Below are 21,943 nucleotides of genomic sequence, written 5' to 3' on the forward strand. Positions count from 1 at the left end.
GCATTCCTTATATTCCTAGTTATAGGATCTTTTATACCAGTTGTTCTAAACACTGTCATCAACATAGCTTTTGGTACGAGCGGTATGTGAAAACTTGTCTCGGCAAGTACCCATTCACCTGGATCAGGTTCTGAAATAAAAGCCAAATGGTATGCTTCAAAGTTTCGGTACTTTCAAACCACCTTTTGACAAGGGTAATTGCAATTTACTTAGCTTCAAACGTAGTGGCTTTTGGTCCCACAGGACGCTCTGAATTATCCTGTCCAGCTCCAACCAATATTTTTTCTCAATATCCAGTGGTATCATGCCCAGGACATAGTTAATCCTGGGGTCAAAACCATTTTCAAAGCATTCACCTTACCCCAAAGAGACAGGTGAAATTGCCTCCACCTCTCTATGTCTAGTTTAAATGTAGAACAGACTATATTCATATTTTCCCTAATGAAATCCTTAATTCCAGGTGTTATCCATACCCCCGCCCCCAAATATAAGAGCCTTTCCGCACACCATTTAAACACCAACTGAGTTATACATTTTTTTGTTGCAACTGTGTGCTAGGGGCAAGACCTCCGATTTGGCCTAGTTTCTTTTGTAACCTGAACACCAGTTGAAAGCCGATAAAACCTTCATCACTTTTGGAAGAGATTGTTTTAGATTACTTAACAAGGAGCAGATCATCGGCATAGAGCCAAACTTTTTGCTGTAAACCCCAACAACTCACTCCCTGTATTTCTGTGTCTGACCGCAGAGCTATGGCCAATGGCTCAATCACAATGACAAACAATGGTGACAGTGGGCACTCTTGTCTTGTACCCCACTCTAAATTGAAAGTTTCTGATCTCTGCCCATTCGTATTGACATCTGCAGTTGGACAGGTGTAAAGCAATTTAACCCAGGACCTAAACTGGACGCCAAAACCCACTTTCTCTAAGATTTTAAATAGAAATTCCCAATTGACCCGATCAAAGGCTGTTTCAGCGTCCAGTGATAGGACCACCAAATCTTCCTGACAATCCATCGCTTTTGATAAGGTGTGCAGTAGTTTCCTGATATTACGTTTTCCTTTCCCTTACAAACCACGATTGATCTTTGTGTATTCGCTTTGGTAGTAATGACTCCAATCTCATCGCCAGAATTATGTCATCCACATTAATTAAACTTAATTTGCCTATAGCTTGATGCTATATTCTCATCTTTCCCTTTCTTAAGCAGGACTGAAATCATAGCACACTTCGTGCTATTCGGCAACAAACCTTTGGATAGTGCAGTGGTAAACATACTCAATAGATCTAGGACAGAATTGGGGAGAATTTTGTAAAACTCTACCGGCAAACCATCCGGGCCAGGGGACTGCTCGGTATTCAGCCTAGCAATTGCTGTCTTGAATTCATCCAGTGTAATGTCTTTCAAGAACTTTTGCGTTAACGACTGAGAGCTTCGGGATCTCAGTATTTTTTATGAACTCATCATCTCCATTAATATTTGCCTAATTTTTGTATAAGTCTGTATAGAACAACATAAAAATCTCATTTATTTCTTTTGGTTTGAAAGTGATCTTTCCATCATTGCCTCCGACTGAATTGATTGCATGCTCCGATTCCCGCTTTCTTAATCTGAAGGCTAACCACCGATCACATTTCTCCCCACTCTCAAAGTAAGTACATTTTTGATTAAAGTATCTCTTCTCCATACATTCTGCCAATAGGGTTTCTAAATTCCCCTTTTAACCTCAATAGTTCCAGAATTAAACCATCCCATGCAGGGTTCAACATCCACCTCCTTAAAATTCTCTTAATTCTGGATTCTAACTGATGCTTCCTTTCAAATTTCTTTTTCCGCCCACTCGCCATACCAATCCGGATACCTCCGATTGTGCACTTAAATGCCTCCCACACCACATCAGCCCCAACCTCCCCAGTGCAATTTACCTCTACAAAAGATTCTGCATCAGCCAAAGGTGTCTCCATTACCGCCTTATTATCTAACAATGAGGCATTCAGCCGCCAAGTAAACTGCTTATTCCAGGCGGAGTCCAGCTTCAAACGCATTATCCGATGTGGATGATTTGTCAGCACAATATTGCCAATTTTACACGTCATGTAACATTCTGGCATTCACCCACTCGTGATCATATCTAATCTAGAGTACATTGCATGCGCCCCAGAGTAAAAGCTTTATTCCCTATTCAATGGATTCTCTGACCTCCAGACATCATTCAAATTGTGTTCCTCTAGAAGATCCTTCAGCGCTCTCGTTTGTACATCTAGCTTTTCTATGTCACGAAGTACTTCTATCGAAGTCATGACAAACACTGTTGAAATCCCCACCTAGAATAATATTTCGGCAGCCCAGATTCTGTATATCTTGAGCAACTCTCCTAAAGAATGTGCCATTGTCAACCGAAGGAGCATAAATATTGCAAAACATTGCCTCTGTCCCCTGAATGTTAACATAATGCAATCATTGTCACTCAATTCTTTCAAGACTTTTAATCGAAGCATTCCTTCTAATCAGTATTGCTACTCCTTGTGATTTTGTATTGAACGATAACCCATACACTCTTCCAATCCATCCTTTTTCAAACTTTCAAGTTCCCCCTGTATGAGGTGGGTCTCTTGAACGAAGCAAACATCAGATTTTAGATCATTTAAATAAGCCATTACAGTTTTACGTTTTCGAATATTCTTCAGACCATGCACGTTCCATGTGACCACTTGCAATTCACCATTCATTTTTAATTCCTTGCATAAACCGAAATCGTCAAATGATTCTATATTGTTAAAATAATATTCAAATGTGAACTCTAACCCACAAACTCTGAACTAGATGCAAATCACAAAGAGCAACACAAACGTTGAACTAATATAACATTTTAAACTGTGCAGTCCTGAACACTCCTCCCTAAATTTTAAACCCAAATCTTCACTAAATACCTTATTTAATAGATACTATATTTACCTACATATATCGCCTTAGATTCCCTCCAGTCCCAAATTCCCATTCAACCTTTGTCCTCTGACTACCTAGTAAGATAGCCAAGAATACCCATCTTACATTTAACCCTGAATTTATCCAACTAGCCCTTTGCACGCTCAGATCCGCATCTAGTACATTCCATAGGTCCTATAAATGTGATCAGTTAATGAACAGTTTTGGCTTTAAAATGATAACTTATTGATATTGCAACTGATACCCCCACATCTCTTTTCCAGCCTTCACCACTCAGCCCTCCAGCAAAACATTTCCCAACTTTTGTTTGCGTTTCCCTAGAGCATGAAACATTTCTAATCACCCCCTCCCAATGTAACTGCTATCCCTTTAAATGTATGACCTTCATCTTGTGGACCAATTATACAACTCTTAATGCTATACATTCCTAGTAAGATCATTGTGCACTGTTTTAAATAAATTGTAAATAACCCGATCATTAAAATGATTCAGAGAGACATATTTGAACCACCTTAGAACCCCCACTTACAGCCCCCTCGTGCCCATTTATGGCCCAGTCTGAACTGCTACATATAGAGCACTCCTAGGGGGATGGATGCAGAAACATTAAGATCAGTGAATATAACTATACCAACACCTTGGGTATAACAAAACCCTGTCATTATCGTTTTGCATGTTGATATTTTTCACAGTAGTTAAAATCATCTTCTTACTTCGCCGTATGATCTCGGAGGTGGAAGGCAAGACTGTGCAAGAGGAACGACAACTGATGAGATACCCCTTGTACGTCTATGGGATGCATTTCCCATGTGAGCCCACCAAAATGCCATCTGGAAATCATTGTCCACCGCTGAGGCCTGGAAAGAGAAAAGTCAAGTGCCGATGCAAAAGTAGTCACACTGGGAAACAAAATAAATTATAGATGTGATAGATCATGGATGCTTGATGCAGGAAGGATGCGATAGGATACAAGGGTTGGGTTTGAGATCAGGATGTTGGCCAAATGAACAAAGCGGTCAATGTATGACCCAATTACCTTTACTGCACCGATTTACACAAGCAGCATCAAACCCAACCTTGTTTTCATCATCCACAATATCTTCCGTAGATCTGTTACCAGAATAATGGAATTATCAAAATACGGCTTACTCATCGGAGCTTCTAAACGCTGATGAAGGCAGGCCGGGCAAGAAGCGTGCATCAACATTCATACCCATTTCATCCATACAAAACATGTAGCGTGTTTTGGATCAGTTTATGCAGCCTTCATCGAAACATCCACTTCCTATCTGCATCCAGAGGTCAGCTGATCTAATGCACGTAGGGCCACACTACCAGGTCCTTTCTTCTAATATCTTCACTGAATTGATTCATGACAAAAGCATTGAGCAGTCTTCAAAAGTAATACGGTTAAACCGCAAATTCAGGCCAGCGCCATTTTAATCCATACATTTACTGCAATCAAAGTATCAAATGCAAAATGAGTAAATGATGAACAAAGACAAGCGGTTAAATTGCTCCATACCTACCGATTCATTTCTGAAGTACTGTTGCTAAATATTCCCAACCATTTCATAGCCTCATTAGATGTATTAGTACTTTTTTCTCCATCAGGAAACAACAATGTCAACTTGATGTATCTGTTCAGGAAGGTCTTCACACCCAGAGACCTTGTCAAGTCCTTTTCTGACCATGAAGACTTCTTTTGGGTAGTGTGGGTACACAAAAAAAACAATTTTCCCAGAAGTAAGCATCCTCTTTGGTCTTAGCCACCTTTAAAATGTCTTCCTTGGTTCTTGTGTTAATGAGAGAGACCAAGATCTGCCTAGCTTTGGGCCCCACTTTCTTGCCCACTGTAGAGGTTGTCTATATCTGCTGGAGCAATGTGTTCATAGTTATGAGGACTTTAGAACCAGGTCTTCATCAGTCCCTTCTTCCACTCACACAAGCCTCAAACTCTTGCTTCTGATTTCCAGGTCTATTTCCATCGTTTTCCCCCCCTCTTCCTTTCTGAAAATGTTCTTAAATTCCTGTATGCCCTGTAACGTCCTGAAATCTGAGGCCATTGAAGCTGAGCCAGTTTCCAAAACTGAGACTATCTGGGTCACAACTCCAACATCCTGGGCCATCTTCCCCCAGTCCTGGGCCACTTTCAGAAGTAGAGGGTAAATATCCTGTGGACATGGGACCTCACCCATCTGCAATGTAGTCTTGGACTTCTAGGGATTGGATTATCAGCAATATCAATCTTTTTAGAGTTCATTATCCCCAATCATCAATAAAAGGAGGGCGCCAGGAGCTGCAGGTTTATGCTGCCGCTTCTGCTGCCTGCATTCTGTAATTCTTGTGTCGTACACGCTTATACCAAAGGTCAGGTTAACTATTGCCAAGAGCACAAGGCTGGTGCAGTCTCCCATGGGGTACTGCATATAATCTTGCCTAACAGTTTGTTTACACAATGGTCCAATGCGGCTTTGTTTTTATGGATTACTCTGATAGACCAAAGTTGTGGCGAGGCTGGGGCCGGGCCATCTTGATAGGGCGGGTACATATGCCCAGAGCCCCCACAAGGCAATATGGATCTGAGCCCTCCCCTCAAGTTGTTCAGCCTGCTGCATGGCCGGCTTTTGTTGGCAAGTCCATCCCTACCTGATCATTCTGTTGTGGCACTGAAATCGCCACTAGATATGCTCTACAGAACCAGTCATGCAGCAGGTACCCTTCCCCCTCCCCCCCCACCCCTCCTTCTGTGGGGGTACAGTGATGTACTGCAACTAGGGGGCATGCAGACTAATGCACGCGAGTGATGCTCCTGTGCAGATAAGCATGCATTCATATGCTCGAGTACAGTACAATTGTGGCCCCTTCTCATTTCCCAGGGCTATGATGAAGATGACTATTTTGATTACAATATTTCTATAAAACTTAGATTTATGTTATGCTCGGGTATGTAATGTGTACTTGGGCAACACAACAGTGGCTATTTTAGTTACATGCAGCAATAGTGTTAAGTACAGAAAAAGCAGATTGTGCTCAAATCTCCACTAAAACAAACTGATCCTGGGCAAGAGCTTTAATCTCACACTGCCCAACCAAAGGCTTCCTATACAGCACTGTCTCTGGGTATACTCCACACCACAAGTGAATTGGTTTCTTTGACAGCCATGGCCCTCCAAGCGGACACTTCCTCCAGCCATGTGCACCTTCTCATCAGTAGCCACTCTTCATGATCTGGGGTTTCTACCTTCGTTGTTGCTTCTCTTGCATCGAACCTTAAGCACCTTCCCATTCTGCAAGGCTGGTAATCCAGAGTCTGTGTGGTCCACCGAGCACCATCCCTGTGGTTGCCATAAAAGTATTATGCACCTAGGCTAGAACACAAGTGCTCCCGTCGGTCTGCTAATGTTACACTGCTTCCTTATTTTGACTCCAAATTGTACAGTGCACTGAGCCACCATGCACCTAAACAGTCTTACCAAAGTGTGCTAGGGAGAGAGGCGGATGTAGGGGCTATTGAAGGGAGAGCGAGAAATAGCTTTCTCTAGTGATAAATGACATGTAGTTAACAGGGATTATTGCCATGCCCGCCACACCCATAATTAGTGCATCAGTGCAGTTGCTTCTTCTTGGGCAACATCCAAATGAATCTAGCAGGCACCAACCACCAGACTGCCTGCGGTCACAAGAGTTGTGTTTAATTCCATGCAATGTGTTCCTTCCACCATGTATGCTGCTGTTCACTAGTAGGTCTGGAGTTCAGCTTCAGCTGTGAGGGGAGCTCACCAAGCAAGGCCCTCCCTAAGGGGTCAAGGCAAGTGGGACCACACTGGACGCAACTCCCCACTCGGTGACAAATAGATATCTTAGGGCAGAACTCAGAGCCAATCACTGCATATGTGATGTGGAAATGAATAATATCTCCTGCAACAACTATATTTCACAAAGATCCTGCTTTACATGGAATCCTGACCACAGCCTGAATGCCAGGTTTAGCGAAGGGCGCCATTCTGTAAAGAAGAGAACTCCTATGGCGAGGGTAGAACCACAGGTGAGCCTCCACATAGTGGACATCCTGGAAGGGGTAGCGCCACGAGTTGGTCTTCTACCTGACCGAGGTCAGACAAGAAGCAGAGACAGGAGTCCCTCCCGCACCCCCCTTCTCCCCCCCCCCACACACACACCCCACCCCCCCCATAACCTCGCCCATCCCACCCTCGTCTGGTGGCACAACCACAAGCGAGCAGTGGTGGACCGGTATATAGGAGAGCCCAAATCCCCTAGTAGCTACTGAACCAAGTAGCAGCAGGGAAAAGCAAGACAAGCTTTCGAAATACTGCTGCAAGTTTTAGACATTGTGAATGACTGCTGTGAACGGTATCCAGGTAAAAGGAATCTGAGAAACCAGAATATAAAAAAATACCCTGTGCAAGACTGAAAGATGAGGTCTATGAGAGCCATGAAGGTAACGGGAGCCTGAGAAACTAGAGCGCACAAATACCCTATTCAAGGGGAAAAGGCAAGGACATTAACACTTTGAATTGGAGCGAGAAAGACACTGAAGCAATACAAGTCTGACAAACCAGGATGGACAGCCACCCTAGGTGAAATAACTGGATGGAAAAAACCTGAGGACTTCAGGACAGGAAAGTGTCCAACCCCACGAAGGGGAAAGTGGCCAACAATTCTGGAGGGATGGAACTGCACCAAGAAGGCTTTTTTTATTAAAAAGAGTGAAAGTCAGAGTCTTGGTATGACTGGGAAGAAAATGTGTGAAAAGGAACTTTGAAGACTGACAAGTCTAATAGAGCTTGGGCTAGGCAGAATCTCTGCTGAGGCTAGTGTGCAAGCTTTGCCATTTAGTTAAGCGTTTTCTAAAGTGGTAGGGACAGTTAGTTTAGATTAGGACTGCAGACTTTACAAGTCGCCTTGACTCGTTTCCTAGGCATGGAATTTCCCCTCATAGCTATAAGGCAAGTTAAGCCTTTATCCGTTTATTTAAGCACAACATCATGACCCGAATGTAGGCCAAGTCCTCCTGATGCGCCACTCACTGGAGAAATTGAGCAGCACCATACAAAACCAGTTTGGCATTGGTTGGAGTTAAGAGGTCGCAACTCACTCACCTGCGCACCTGCTATTTTCCAGATGCTAAATCTGCCTGCAGCCTAAATCCTGGTTTGTCTAGGGACCAACTCCAAGGTTCCTGTTTAGCATAAGGCTTAGTGGGGTGACAAATCCGTGGATTGGTTTGGCGCTGGTTGGATGCGTTAGTCCATATTGTCACAGTTCGTGGGAGTTGGTTATATTAATGATCACGTCAAGTGTTTAAGCATTATTTCTTGGTTAGTTGGCACCAACAAGAACATCATTGTATTGATAAATGATCATTTTTTGATATGGTGAATAGCAACACAGCCGACGCGCGTTTCAACCTTAGTCTATCTCAAGGCCAATTGAGTTTGAGAGGTGAATTCTGAAAAGTTGTGGACTGATCCTCCCAGGTGAGGGCGTCAGGGGGCTGGATAGCCAGACAGTGCCGGATTCGGCCGATGCTTCCGAGACACACTTCGAGAACCCTGTCTCAGAAGCATCAGCCGAATCCGGCACAGTCTGGCTATCCAGAAATTATACTTCTAAAAATAGCTATTAGTGCTGAAACCACCCTGAATGTTCTTTCACTCTATACAGCCCCAATAGACCCCACCTTTCCTGCTCTTCTTAATAGTTTGCTTCCATCGCTCTTGAAACCAAACACGAAACTGGTTCTATTAGGTGATTAACCTCTGGATAGGCAGCGATTCAGACACAATCGCCAACACAATGGAGAATACTCTTGACGCTTTGGGCTTCCTCATCATGTCAGTCGCCACCCACATTAAGGGTCTCTTCCCTTAATGTAAGAGTGAATAATGTAGATTTACAGCCTTGTCCGTGGTCAGACCATTTAGTATTTGCTTCCAATCACAAATGGAATTTAAGGAAAAATCTTTTCATCCAAAATCTTTTGTAACTAGTAGAGGTCACAAAAATCTGAATAAAGGATGCCCTAGGTCCCTGGGCAGAGTCTCTGAACACAGATATCGGAAATGTAACTAATCCTGAAGACATGTCAGTTTAAAACCAAAATGAAAATAACAGAAAACAATTGGTTCTCTAAGGATTTGTTAGAACTCAAAGTCAAGAAAAAATAAATAAATAAAAACGTTGCCATGCATGGAGAAATTGTAAATCTCCAAGCAATTTAGAAGTGTATAAATTCACTGCAGCAGATTTCAAAAAGCGGCCTTAATAGCAAAAAAGGAGGCATTAAATGACAGAATCAATGCTAAAGCCGACTGTAAGGAGCTCTTTAAAATTCTAAAAAAACATCCCAGGACCCACACAAGACCTGATAGTCAAAAATAAAGCATGGTGCATTGAAATTCAACTAGCCATTAAACTAGACAAAAATTAAAAGAAACAATAGAGACAAAAAAAACTTGCCTTGAATATAAACAGGACAGGAAGATAATATTGCCTGACAGATAAGGATAAAGACCTACCCGCATTTAGATTCATGCCCATCTCTGAAGATTTAGCCAAAACCATCAGCCAACTCAAAAGCATAAGCTGCAAAGGAGACCCTGGTTCCTCCATTACAATCAAGGAATGCCTACCCATTTTAATTCCGGCACTCACGAAATTTGTCAATGCTTCATTTCAGTTAAGTGCCAGAAAAAATGCGTGGATTACACCCCTTTTGAAAAAGCCAAACTTGTGCCCTTAACACCTTCCAACTACAGACCGATATTAATTCCGCCTTGCTCTCGAGTCGCGTATAAGCAACGATCTTTATTTTAGGAACAGTATCAAATTTTGCACAAATACCAATCAGGCTTTCGTACCAACCATGGAACTGAGACAGCTCTTATTGCCCTTAAATCTCACCTTCAAGGTATGGATAAGGGCCAGATTGCCCTTCTGAAGATTTTAGATTGACCTGGTGGACCATTCCATCTTGTCCACCAGGTTAAGTGAGAACGCATTCTTCTCTGAAGAAGCAGCAATCCAACAGATATCCTCTTTCTTGATAGACAAATTAGGGTGGCCAGTGAGTCAGCAGAAGCAGAGCCTATGCTTTTACTGTATGGGGTTCCATAGGGAGCTTGCATGTCACCATGTTTTTATAACATGGTTATGATCCCTTCTTCCAGAAGTTGGAAAGGGGGGGGTTGGTTGGATCATATACGCTAATTATGCAGATGATATGCAGTGTGTTCTACCTATTTCGGGCATACATCAAATAGATGAAGCATTCATCAATAAATCCATCTTAACATCCAAAATTGGATGGTCTCTAATGGGTTGGCCCTGAATAGTGCTAAAACTGAATTTCCTCTGGTGGGCTCAGTAAATTGGATAAACTGGGGGCCGACTAAGAATTTCAATGTGGATAATTGTGTCCGAGATCTTGAATAAGGTTATGACTCTAGGTGTTTATCACATGAATATGAAGGCCCAGGTGAATAGTCTGATTTCTTCCTCCTCATACCTCAAACTCTTCCGCCACCTACAACCTCTTATTTCTCCCAAAAAACTCAGAAACCTTGGCAAGGGCCATTATTGGATCCAAATTGGATTATGGGTGTAGCCTATTGGTGAGCATCCCGCAGGCAGAGATTCAACGCCTCCAGGTGATCCAGAATGGGGTGGTGAGAGTAGTGAAGGACCCCAAGTAAAAGAGATCAAGTCTCTGAAGTTAGAAGGAGCCTCATTGGCTACCCATCGGGGCAAGAGTCTCGTTTAGGCTTCTTCTCGTTACCCACACATGCATCATGGGTCACATGCCATCTTACCTGAAGGAAGCCATTGTCCTGAAAGATAACGCCAGGACATTAAGATCAGATAATACCAATATTCTAGTCCCACTTAATTCCAACAAGGCAAGGCAGGGATCTTTTGAAGTAGCAGCTCAACAGCCTGGAATGCCCCGTCGCCTACGCTAAGAACAAGAGCCTCAACAGAACTGTTCAAGAAGCAGCTGAAGACCCTGCTCTTTGCCTAGAAGGCTTTTGTAGCCACACCCGCTTCTGCCTATCCTGAGGATTGTCTTGTCCTCTGTTTGTTCTTTTCTTTGTTTACTGTGTGTCAGTCCGCACCCATCAGCTCATGCTTACGAGGTGCACTTTATAAATGCCTTACCATAACCAGGCAATATGCCAGACAGGATCGGTAGAAGTGGGGTGCAAAAGGGAGTGCTTGAGGAGAGGGGAAGCTCCAGTGGTGAAAGTGATGCAGAAATCGGCCAATGCTGGAACGAGATGTCAATGTGGTCCTCAATGGGTAGGGGGGAAACACCTTGCACAACACTTCTGCCCAATATAAAACTTTGTCAGATGTTGCCAGAGAGAAAGAGGAGCAAGGCGGTGTGGAGGAGGCAGGCTGAGGGGTAGAGAGATAAGACAGATGTCCCGTTTCTATGGTGAAGTGAGAAGCCAGAGCTGTACAGAGGAACAGGCGAGGTGGAGACTGCAGAATGATTGGCCAGCTCCTTGCAGATTTTAGAAGCTGCAGGGACGCAGGCTTAAATGTGGACTCTTCTTGGACAGGACAGAGTCTGTAGTGCCTTTGGAGCAGGCGGCTGGCCAGTGCCAGATGATGCGCCAAAATCCATTCTCTTCCTCTCAGCCCACCTGCACTTGCATCAGGGCAGCAAGGTCAGACTCATATACCAACAGTTGCATTTGGAGGTAGGCTTCAGACGGATTCTCATGACGGGGGGCAAGGACATCCAGAGTGTTGGAGATAGAAAGATGCAGGTTAAAGAGGGCTGTGTCAGAGTGAGAGTCAGCCACAAGCATAGGAGGAGCAGAGAAAGTAGCAGCAAAGGCACCCACACACTTCATAGCCCAAATGACCGAAACGGTAGGTGGCAGTGCTGGGGTAGGCTTAGCCTGAGCGACAGTTTAAGGTGAGAGGAGAGCTGAAAGTGGTCAATTCAGGAGAGGTGCGAGGCAGAATGTCTGAGGAGATGAGATCATCAAAAGGTGTGTCCAGCAGTGTCAGACCAGAGGATAGAATGGAAAGCGTTGAAGAGCTGAGAGGAGAGATTATAAGCATTGAGGTGGATCTTGAGGTCTCAGGAGAAGATGAGAGGTAGACGCAGAGGCAAGGGGAGACGAGAAAGTCAGCCCACTGAGAGGAAGAGGGAAAACTGGCCAGGTGGCCTGTAGATGTGGCCATCAGAGGCCAGAAGAGATGCCTGCACACCAGGCTTTCCAAGGAGTAGACCTGCATAAGAATGACAGCAGCAGGGACCTCCTCGGGAAAGATCAGGCCAGTAGGTTCTGGGCTCGGAGAGGATTTTGTAGCCATCGCGGAGTAGAATTTCAAAACTCATGACGGAGCGGGATGTGAGTCGGTGACAAGAGGACCTCCAGGTCAAGTTCTTCAAGGAGGTGGAAGCTATCAGGAGTGTGACAGCAGCAAGAGCGTAGAGTAGCAACGTGGAGCAGGTTGCCATATTTAAAGGACTTCCAGGGTGGAGTACAGGATTGAGGTACGTCCAGCAGAAGTAATAGAGTGGCCTGAGAGTGGCTAGAGGTGGTAGTAGGATGTGGCATAATAGCCAGAGGGAAAGTGCCAGAAATGCGGCAGAGGAGCCCAAAGTAGAAGGGAGTTGATTAGACACAGGATATTGGGCTAATGGCCCTGGACCAAGGGTGCCATTCAGATAGACATTAATGCTGGTCTTGGAGGAGAGGGCCTCCCACTGAGTACCACCATTAATGGGAATGTTGGCGATTGGAGCGAGAGCCAAGACCATTGGCGGTGACAGTGAATAGTATGTCAGTGAGGCTTTCTGGAGGAATCACTGATGTGGTTATCAACGATAGGGAAGCCTGGGTTGGAGACCAGGAAGTCCCACAAACTTCTTCCTTCCAGACAAGAGGGATAGGCAATAGAGAAACGAATGGGGAACTCCATAGGGGATGGAAGGAGGAAAGAAAGATGAATGAGGAGCGAAAGAAGGAGATGCACGGCCCAGTGCAGGTGAGCGGGGGGGGGGGGTTGGGGGACCACACAAGTGACAACAGTACCACCAGCAGGGTGGGGATCTAGAGAGTGGGAGCGTGCCTAATGGGACAGCTCAGTTGCAAGGGCATCCAAAAATAAATACAGCCAACCACTAGAGGGGTGAGTCTAGGCTTGCTTGCACTGAGACACGTCAGATGTTTGGTGGAAGTACACGCAAAGGCCGGAAGATTTGGCAGAGCGCAGCAGTGGCTGCTTCCACTTCCTGTACCTTTCTTACTTTCTGGTCATTGCTTCCCCACGTACTCTTACTCTGTGCCGCTGCCCATCACCAATCACCTGTGGCACACAACATTGCTGAGCTTTGTCCTGCTGTAGATGGTCAGATCCTCGGTCTATAAAGGATCTGCTGCATGGACATAGCACAACGTATCAAACGCCCAGCATCTCTTGTGCCTCAACGCTGCAGCATTACCCTGCAAGAGCATTATGGCATGGTGTGCTTTGGTCTAAAGTCCCACCTACTCCAGATTTCCATTTACTGAAGTGTGCTTGCCCATAAACAACCCCAGCAGATTTTAACTGGCGATTTCCGATACTGCAACAAAACACAAAATTACAGTGCGGACAGCTTTCTTTACTTTGAGAAAAACATGTTAAGTGCATGGATCGAAATGTTAAAAGCAGCTCCTGGTGTCCTAATCAGTGGGCATGAGCTACCACTGGTAGCATCTTATGTTGAAGCTGGTAGATCCAACTTCAACATAAGATGCAAACTTGAGAACCCTTATACTTTAAATGTCATGTGCCCTACTGCTTATTCATAGATAGTCCCAAATGCAGAGTTAAATTCCCATGTGTCTTTGGGATCAGTTGGCCTGGGGAGCCAGAAGTAGCTCTTGGTGTCCAGATTACAAGGCTCTCCTGGGCTACAAGCAGGAGCTAAATAGCTCCCAGTGCCCCTCAATTTCAAACGGGGAGTCCGGACGAGCGGGAAGGATCATCATAGACGTAGGAGCCGGGTTGTGTGGAAAAGGAGGTACACGCTTCTCACTAAAGCTATCACTGCCTGTTGGAAGTAGGAGTCATGGAAAGAGCGGAAACTAAATCCCCAAGTGAAATCCATCCAGTGCAGCCGTGAATTTCACCCCCCAACACCACCACCCCGTTCTATGTCTAAACCAGACACGATAGGATTCCATGGAGACAGATCATAGAAGGGAACATTTCATTAGTAACGTTAAGTAAGTAACGTGGTCATCACTAGGGAGACAGAACAATAAAAGGGGGCGGTTTATGACAAACCAAGCAGTGTGCACTTTCTCCAACAGCAAGAAATCAAACAAATGAAGAAGTTTAGTTTTTAATGCAGTAGTAAACTTGAAAATTGAATGCAACATATATGCTCCCCCACCCTTCCCTCTACGTGCAACGCCCAACTCCCTCCCCCAATGCATTAGAAAATGCCCTTCACATAAGAAGCCTGGCCAGAAGAGGGCACAAGCACGTAAAACGTAAAGTGGTTCAGATCACTAGCAAGAGCATCCTACGCGGTGTGGTTGAAGACCACACAGACGGATCGCTCGATTGGTGTACTGGAACAGCTTCTTAGTCCCCAATGCCAGTCTTTTTAAAGTAGGCGCTTGCGCTTCAAGGAGCGCACAGGGAGGACCAAATAAGTTTTCCGTGGACCAATGCGGCGACTCCACCTCCTCTTGGGAATGGTAGGTCTGGGAACAACTGTCAAAGCCTCACTCGCCTCTCCTCGAGGATCTGTCGACACAGGCACCCTGCCAGTTCGTGGTAGCGGTTTTAAAAGGAGACTCAGTCGAGCCAGGACATCATTTTGAGTTTGGAGCACGGAGGACGCCTCTGCCTGGAGGTTAGCCAGACTGCGGTACATTGAGGTGCACTGCCGCTGCTGTTGCTCCTGTGCCGCCACATCCAGGTTCAGTGAGAGCGAGTAAGCCGCCAGGACGCGCGCTACTTCATCCATGCTGCGCACGCACAGAGAGGATAAGTCTCTGGTGACGCGAATCTGGGCGTGGTGCAGTCTCATCATTTCACAGGATCGAGATGAAGGCGATCTTGTGGACCTGGTGGGCAGTTGCCTTTGTGCATTGTCCAAGGAAGGCCTTGCTCCTGCCAATTCTCCACGTGGCGCTGCTGGAGGTGGCACCACCACATCTGTGGCTAAGGGTTGTGGCACTGCCTCTGCATCCAGACCATTTGGTGGCATGGCTTCACGATCACCCTGGATTTGATGTTGAGGAATGTCCGTGTTACTGAAATAAAGAAACCAACAGTTACCGTTAGATAATCTCAGGGTTAATGGAAGCAGTTTGCAACATGGCAGAACACCAAAGACTAGGCCACTCTTACATACACAGCACTTGGAGAAACTTCATCTGTGCCAGAGTTCAAACGTACAATCGGAGGCAGACAGGGGAGCCTGGGCCAATGGCATATCAGTTATCAAAAAAATAAAGTTAGGACATACAAAGATCCTGCGACATTGTGAATTATAGCAGGGAAAATAACTTCCACAGGTGCATGTATTACATAATTACATGGCACCAGACACGAGCTACTGCGGCAAGAGTCACAGAACACTCAGGGGCCAGATTTGATGAGCCTATGCTCTGAGAAACCTTGATCAAGCAGGGTAATAAGCTGGGGTGCCAGTGTTCAAATGTGGTATTTGAACCACCGAGTGCATGAGGTTGATACACACCCCCCCCCCACAGTTCATATCCAACAGGAGCCCCTATTCAAACATTAGAGATACAATAGGAGCGAGTAGTCGTCCCTGGTCAACAGAAGTGATCTACAGTGCAAGAGTGGGGTCAATATAGGCAGCTGACTGGGTTCAAAGACCATAAACTACCCAGAAATGTATGCAATTTCTCAGATGGCAACCATAGTCTTAGGATCTTTGATTTCCTGAGATGAAACTCAAAAGCGGAGCCAAGCCCACTGTGCCCAGATTCTGTTGTGAAATCAAACATGAAGCAAAGGCAGGATGGGGAGGGGGGGGGGGGGGGTGTGGCGCGCACAAAGCTTATAGTTCCACCCCCTCCAATATCTGCTCTGACCAGACACTGACAAAGCCTCAGGCATCATTACCAGCCTCTGCAGATGTCAGTTACTAGACAAGTCTCAAGCCTCAAAAACGAGCCATTTGCTGGTTCTTGAAAAATAATTCACCTATCTAAGCAACCTTTAATAAATGCAAATTCACTCGGAATAGATCTCATGTAAGTTTAAAGAGACATTAATTTAGTGGCCAAGCAAGCGAATTCCTCAGCAAACAAGTGGACATGATTGCGATTTCAACTCATTTAACTAGATCCAAAATGTTCAAACAAGCAGCCATCTTGCCCAGGTCAAAAGTTACCGAAAGTAGACCCACAAGCAAAAAAGGCACCGAATACCTCCTGCTCTTTTGAAAAAGGTAGTGCCGCGGGAGTTGGACAGACATTACTATATTCCCAGGGAGTACAGGAATGTAATGCTTTGATAACAGCCTGAAAGTCTAGTCATGCCTCAATACTCGCACCCCTCACTGGTGAGTGATCTCTCACAGCAAGTGAGAAACAGTAGGTTCTGCGCATGTTGCCCATTGAGAGGGTGGGAGCAACACATGCCGACTTGCAACTTTACCAGGCAATACATCTTTGTATCGGTCATTTGCACTCCTGGTGAGCAAGTGATGACCTGCAGGAGAGAGGGGTTGTTGCATAACCTGTAGCAGCTCGCACTAGGGCAATAAGCATCCCATCATTTGATTTGTACTATTATGCAAAGGTTGTGTGTATTTCAAATCAAAGAACACTCCAGCATTTCATGCTGTGCCAAAGGCAAGCTCCAAATATAAAAAGGCCTCTTCTCTCAACACCTCTGGATGAGCAGCGGAGTTTCAGGCATGTACAAAGTGGCCTAGATGCATCAGGGCAAGTGAAGGGAGATTAAATACTGTAAGCTAAGCCAAGCAGCACCTACCGAGCATAAAAACTGGAAAACCTAAGGGGGCCTCACCATCACTTCCTCCAATTCCTCAGCATTGCCATTCAACACTGGCCCCCCCACCCCAAAGATACTCATGACTACGCCCCCTCCCAGCACACTGACAACTCTGCACCTTTGAGAATTCTGGACCTGGCAGAACCTGGAGGATCACCAGGCTCTCTGAATACTGTAGGGGAGGACTGGTCCAGGAGACCCCCCCCTCGCCTGCATTTTCTCCCCAGGTGAGGGAGATGGCTCATTGGGCGTCCCCTCATGCCACCCGGGCCCAGGTGATGGAGGGGTCACCCGCTGGAGACATTGCCCACACGTATTGATTGCCCACACGTATTAAAATCTAGCTAGGCCCAGAAACCATTTTGTCTGGTAAAGATGGTGTGAGCTCAGCGCACCGTGGCGCGGCCCCCACCCTTGGAGAGTTTCCGCAGCACCCTGGAAGATCCGGTGAGCGCGTTCCCACGAACAAGGACATGAGCTTGCACGAAATACTAACACTAACATTTCGCCTTCCACAATGTATTACTGCTCCCAGCATGACCCGGTCAGCCAGGCCGGGGCGATGGGGAGAACTGTAGCATGGCCTTCCGATAAAAGCAGAAAAACCCAAGTATGAATGTTAAAAACGACTTAACCTGCAAAATTGTGTAATGATTGTAGAAGCGCATGCTTATATGACACCAGCGATGAAGGACCCACACCCCGCGGCCCCTTGCCATAACTGAACTAATGCTGCTAGACTACAGAGGAGGATGCATGCAACTATACATGAGGCTTATGAGAAAGACGTGCAAACACTCTAGTCTTGTGTAGACATCTCAACCCTTATATGTCATTCCCGTCACGCATGGTGGCGGGCGTCATTCTCTGTGTCCCACCAACCAGGTCACTACCTCACGTAATGCAAATGTACATATAAATAATTAAATGCTGTAGTTGATAGAATGCAATACGAGTTACAAGGTGCTCAGATTGACTGTATCCAAGAAACGTTTAATGAAGTTGAAATGTATGTATTCGAGTGATCTAAGTGACTGTATCCAAGAAACGTTTAATGAAGTTGAAATGTATGTATTCGAGTGATCTAAGTGAATATTATAAGAGAGTGTACAGATGTTATTAAATGTCCTTTACCTAAAAGTTGGCAACACACGGGAAAAAATACCTTTGTAAATATGCGCAAGGCCATTCTCCCTCCCACCCTGCGAAGTCTGCCAGACAAGAGAGCTGAGGCCTGCGCCGCGCTGCCCCACCTCCCCCCAACTAGGCTGGAGCCGCTTCAAAGATTTATAGGTCCCGCTACAGCATCCAAGACCACGACCTGCCACCTGCGTTATTTACAACACGGCAGTAAACCTCTGTTTGAATACACAGATCCTCCAGCGCCCCCTCGTAAACCCCACAACCCACCAGATCATCGTAAGACTTATAACTCTGTGTAATCGAGACACCCGACACTGGGGTAATATACAGCGGCCCATTCATAATAACTTCTAACAAGACAGAAAGACATGTACCACCAGTTCCATGCCCCAGGACCCAGCCCCTCGACCTATGATACCGGTCAACAGGACACAGGTAATCATGCTCTGACAAACGGCCACCAGACCCCTCACAAGGTGCATTCCTCCTGTGTTGCATTAACCTGTAAAATAACCTACTGAAAGATTTACTAAAGAGAATAACACTGTAATGACTGAATGACTGCGGTGTGCATGGCCGAGGGCAAATAAGTCAGGAAAGGCATTCATCTCTGCCACAGGCCGCATTGGCACACCAACACCGCCCGGATGAACTCAAGCCGACCTGCCAGGCCCAGCCCAACCCACGAGGCTGACCAGTGACGTCTTCCAGCCAAGACCAACCACGCCGCAGCAGCACCTATAGTTAGTCATCGCCACCCAATCCCTATGAACTTGTGCCCCCTATAGTATGTAGGTTCTGATGAAGTTTTCTGTAAATATATACGCCTGTCTTTGCTATTGTCAGACAGAGCGCTCTCGGAGTTTGCAGAGTTCTTTGCATGCCCTATTCCGATTGATAAACTCCCATTTACGCTCACCCGCACTCTGTCTTGGCCTTATTCCCATTTTGGGAGAGTCTTTCATTGTCTCTCATTGCGGGGAGGATCGTGCTGTGTGGGGACGCTTGCCTTCAATACCCTTTGACCTGGACGTACATGGTAGATCTAGTGAACATGCACACAAGGGAGACACTGATGTACATTCTGACTAAAGCTTCACCAGACCAGGATAGCAAACCAGACAATGCGAGGTATTAAAAGAACGCAGATCATTCTAGAAATGAGGCTGTGGAAGGAATCAGTACCACAGGCTCTCCAAACATATCCATAGCAGGCCAATGAACATTCTTCAGAGAAAGCATCTCAGCATTCCTGCGACTTATCAAAAAAGGCAAAGCCAAGACCCAGAAAGTTTGCCAATCCTAAACAGACCTGGACTAGCCCCTCCACCAGGCAATGAATACAAAGCATCTACGTACACCTGGCTGGAGGGGGAATGGATTGTACTGTTGGGGTGGTCGAAAATGAAAATGTCCCAAAGAAAAACAAAGGTGTTTGCACTGCACGCGCCATATGGGTGGCTAGGATGATGCGATTTAGCATGCAGCTAGTGTAGGGAGTGGCTTAGTGTTACTTTGTGTTGAAGGGGATACATTCACACGTGCACAGCAAGATCATGTCAAATCTGCTGATGCAAATATAGACCATGTAAGTGTGTGATTGTCACGTTGTGCCTAGAGTTGGGCCGCGAGGAGCTTCACATGCGAGACAAAAACCTCCGAGAGGACAGTAGTCTAAAACAGACATACATGGGGGTCTTTAGGGACTGGTGAATATACAAATCTGTATGCCACATGTCCTCTCAGAGAGGGATTGGGCAGGCTCAGAAGCCTGTGATGTCGAAATCAACTGGGCGATTGTGGAAACTGGTATAGCAAGGTTAAAGATTGAGGAAAGGGAGCAGGCAGCAGGCAGCTGTGATATCAGAAGGTCCGCTACGGCCAGGCTTGGGTTTTTACGACTTGGTACTATCGTGAAGAGTAGATGCAATCTTAAGTACATGGGAGTAATGAACACATGGTTTATGGGTTTTGATTAGGTTCTGATGTGCCTAGAGGCCATGCATGCTTAATTGGTAGTTGTATAGATTAGTGTGAAAAAAGGACACCAGCACGTCTGAGTGGATAAGATTTATTGCCAGTTCAAGGGAACTTGTTCCCCTCTGGTTGAGGTATCCATTTCAAAGACCACACGAATCACGTTCGGTGATAGAGGTCCCTGGCCAGTTGCACCTTGTAATGAATTAGGTATGATGTGTGGATGTGTAACTATAGGGCGACTTCATGGCCTACCATGGAAATAATCCCCAAAAGGGGTGCGCTTTGAATAGGAGCTGATGCAAAGATATGTAGAAAGGGGGTGGTAGTTAAATGTGTCCAATGAGAGTGGGAATAGATCAAAACCTATACAAAGAAATCCAATCGTGTGTAGGAGGGGACATGTGTAATAAAATATGTGGCAGTGTTTTACTGTTGCAAAATGAGTGGTGCGAGGAGACTGGTTAGTTTGACATGTGGCATCCTTGAGCTCCTCCGACTGTTTGTACAATAAACTTGCTTTACAGAAAGACATGCACACATTTAAGAGGTGGGCCTACTTTGGGTTAAGGTGATTAAAGTTCCCTCTGCACAGTATTGTGGGCATGTAGAGAAGTTCAGATGTTCCTTACACATTTAAGGAACTATAGTTTACTGTTGCATTGCAAACCAGAGCAGAGCCGTTTTTGCCACCAAAACAGCTGCAACTGTCCCCGCTCTCCCCGTGCCACGCCATGCAGAAACCATTCATAATATTCTGACCTAGTACAGGGAGTTAGCAGCTCATCCAGTGTGGTGCAGACGTGCTGGACACCACTACACAAACATTGACGTTTGATCAACTGTAGAAGGTAATGTAGCCTGGTCCATGATGAGATGGATTTCTAGAATCTGGCCCGGTGGACAAAGTTTAGGAGGCCCCCTAGTCATAATAATGAGCATAAAACTAAGGTAAGGTAGCAATGGAGAGCAGACAAGGCCATTTCTCAGGAGGGAGAGTATAGTCAGAGGCCCTCAATGAGTCCATGTTATGGACCACAATAATTAAGAATTATAGGCCTTCAGAACAGACTGAAAAATGAATTGCACAATACTACATGATACAAATATAGACAACCACCAATTCAAATATGCATCAAAGACTTATTCAGCAAGCAGGTAAGTAGATTAAATGCAGATAAGTAGATTAAATGCAGTAAGTGATGGAACCAGGTCACAAGTTAATATCCTAACGAGAGCAGTGCCCAAAGTCACAGTAGCCTCAAGGTTTCTCCCCCAAAGGTAGTCTGTGTGCATACGTTACAGCTCACATGTGTTGTGTTTAAAGTTGGACAATTAGACTGAAGACATTACAAACATTTTCTTAAAATTCAAGTTAGTCTACCTAGGTTAGACGGCCAAATGGTGAATGAAAGGAAGACAAGGGACTTCAATGTTACCCTATTGAGGGCAGGGACAGACTGAGTTTACATCCCTCTCCCTGCCACCAAGATTTTCCCAGATGTCATGGATCTGGGGCTCGATCTTCTACCACTGGTTCCGGTGATTAATGCCCATGAATGGTGGGTTTGTGGATTCTTCTGGTTAGATGCAGCTGCATGATCAACTTTCTGGCTATGAAGAAATGCAAGACAACAGTGATGCAGCCCTCAAGGCAGACACTTCACAGGGTAGAGAAAGTGTTCCAGCAACAGGTGGCCCTTCCTGTTGCGGTCACAGACCATGCTCCAGGCAGCCCTACAGATAAGGTGTGTATCTTGGCTCTATACGCATGTAATTAAAGTCATTACGGAGCATTTAATTTTCTTCTGTGTACCGTTTACGCTGTATTTATTTT

The 21,943-nt window shown here is 45.5% G+C and overlaps 1 long non-coding RNA gene across 1 annotated transcript in view; it reads right to left on the minus strand.

Annotated features, from left to right (window-relative positions):
• Positions 1-14,822: 14,822 nt before the first annotated feature.
• Positions 14,823-21,943, minus strand: part of LOC138517018 (uncharacterized) — a 37,497-nt gene continuing 30,376 nt past the window's right edge. Inside the window, exon 2 of the long non-coding RNA XR_011282341.1 lies at positions 14,823-15,248. This is a non-coding gene — a long non-coding RNA (uncharacterized lncRNA). The remainder of the gene's footprint in view (positions 15,249-21,943) is intronic.

The sequence above is a fragment of the Ambystoma mexicanum genome, chromosome 6q (assembly GCF_040938575.1).
Source record: "Ambystoma mexicanum isolate Mex_15411 chromosome 6q, UKY_AmexF1_1, whole genome shotgun sequence".
NCBI classification, from domain to species: domain Eukaryota; kingdom Metazoa; phylum Chordata; class Amphibia; order Caudata; family Ambystomatidae; genus Ambystoma; species Ambystoma mexicanum.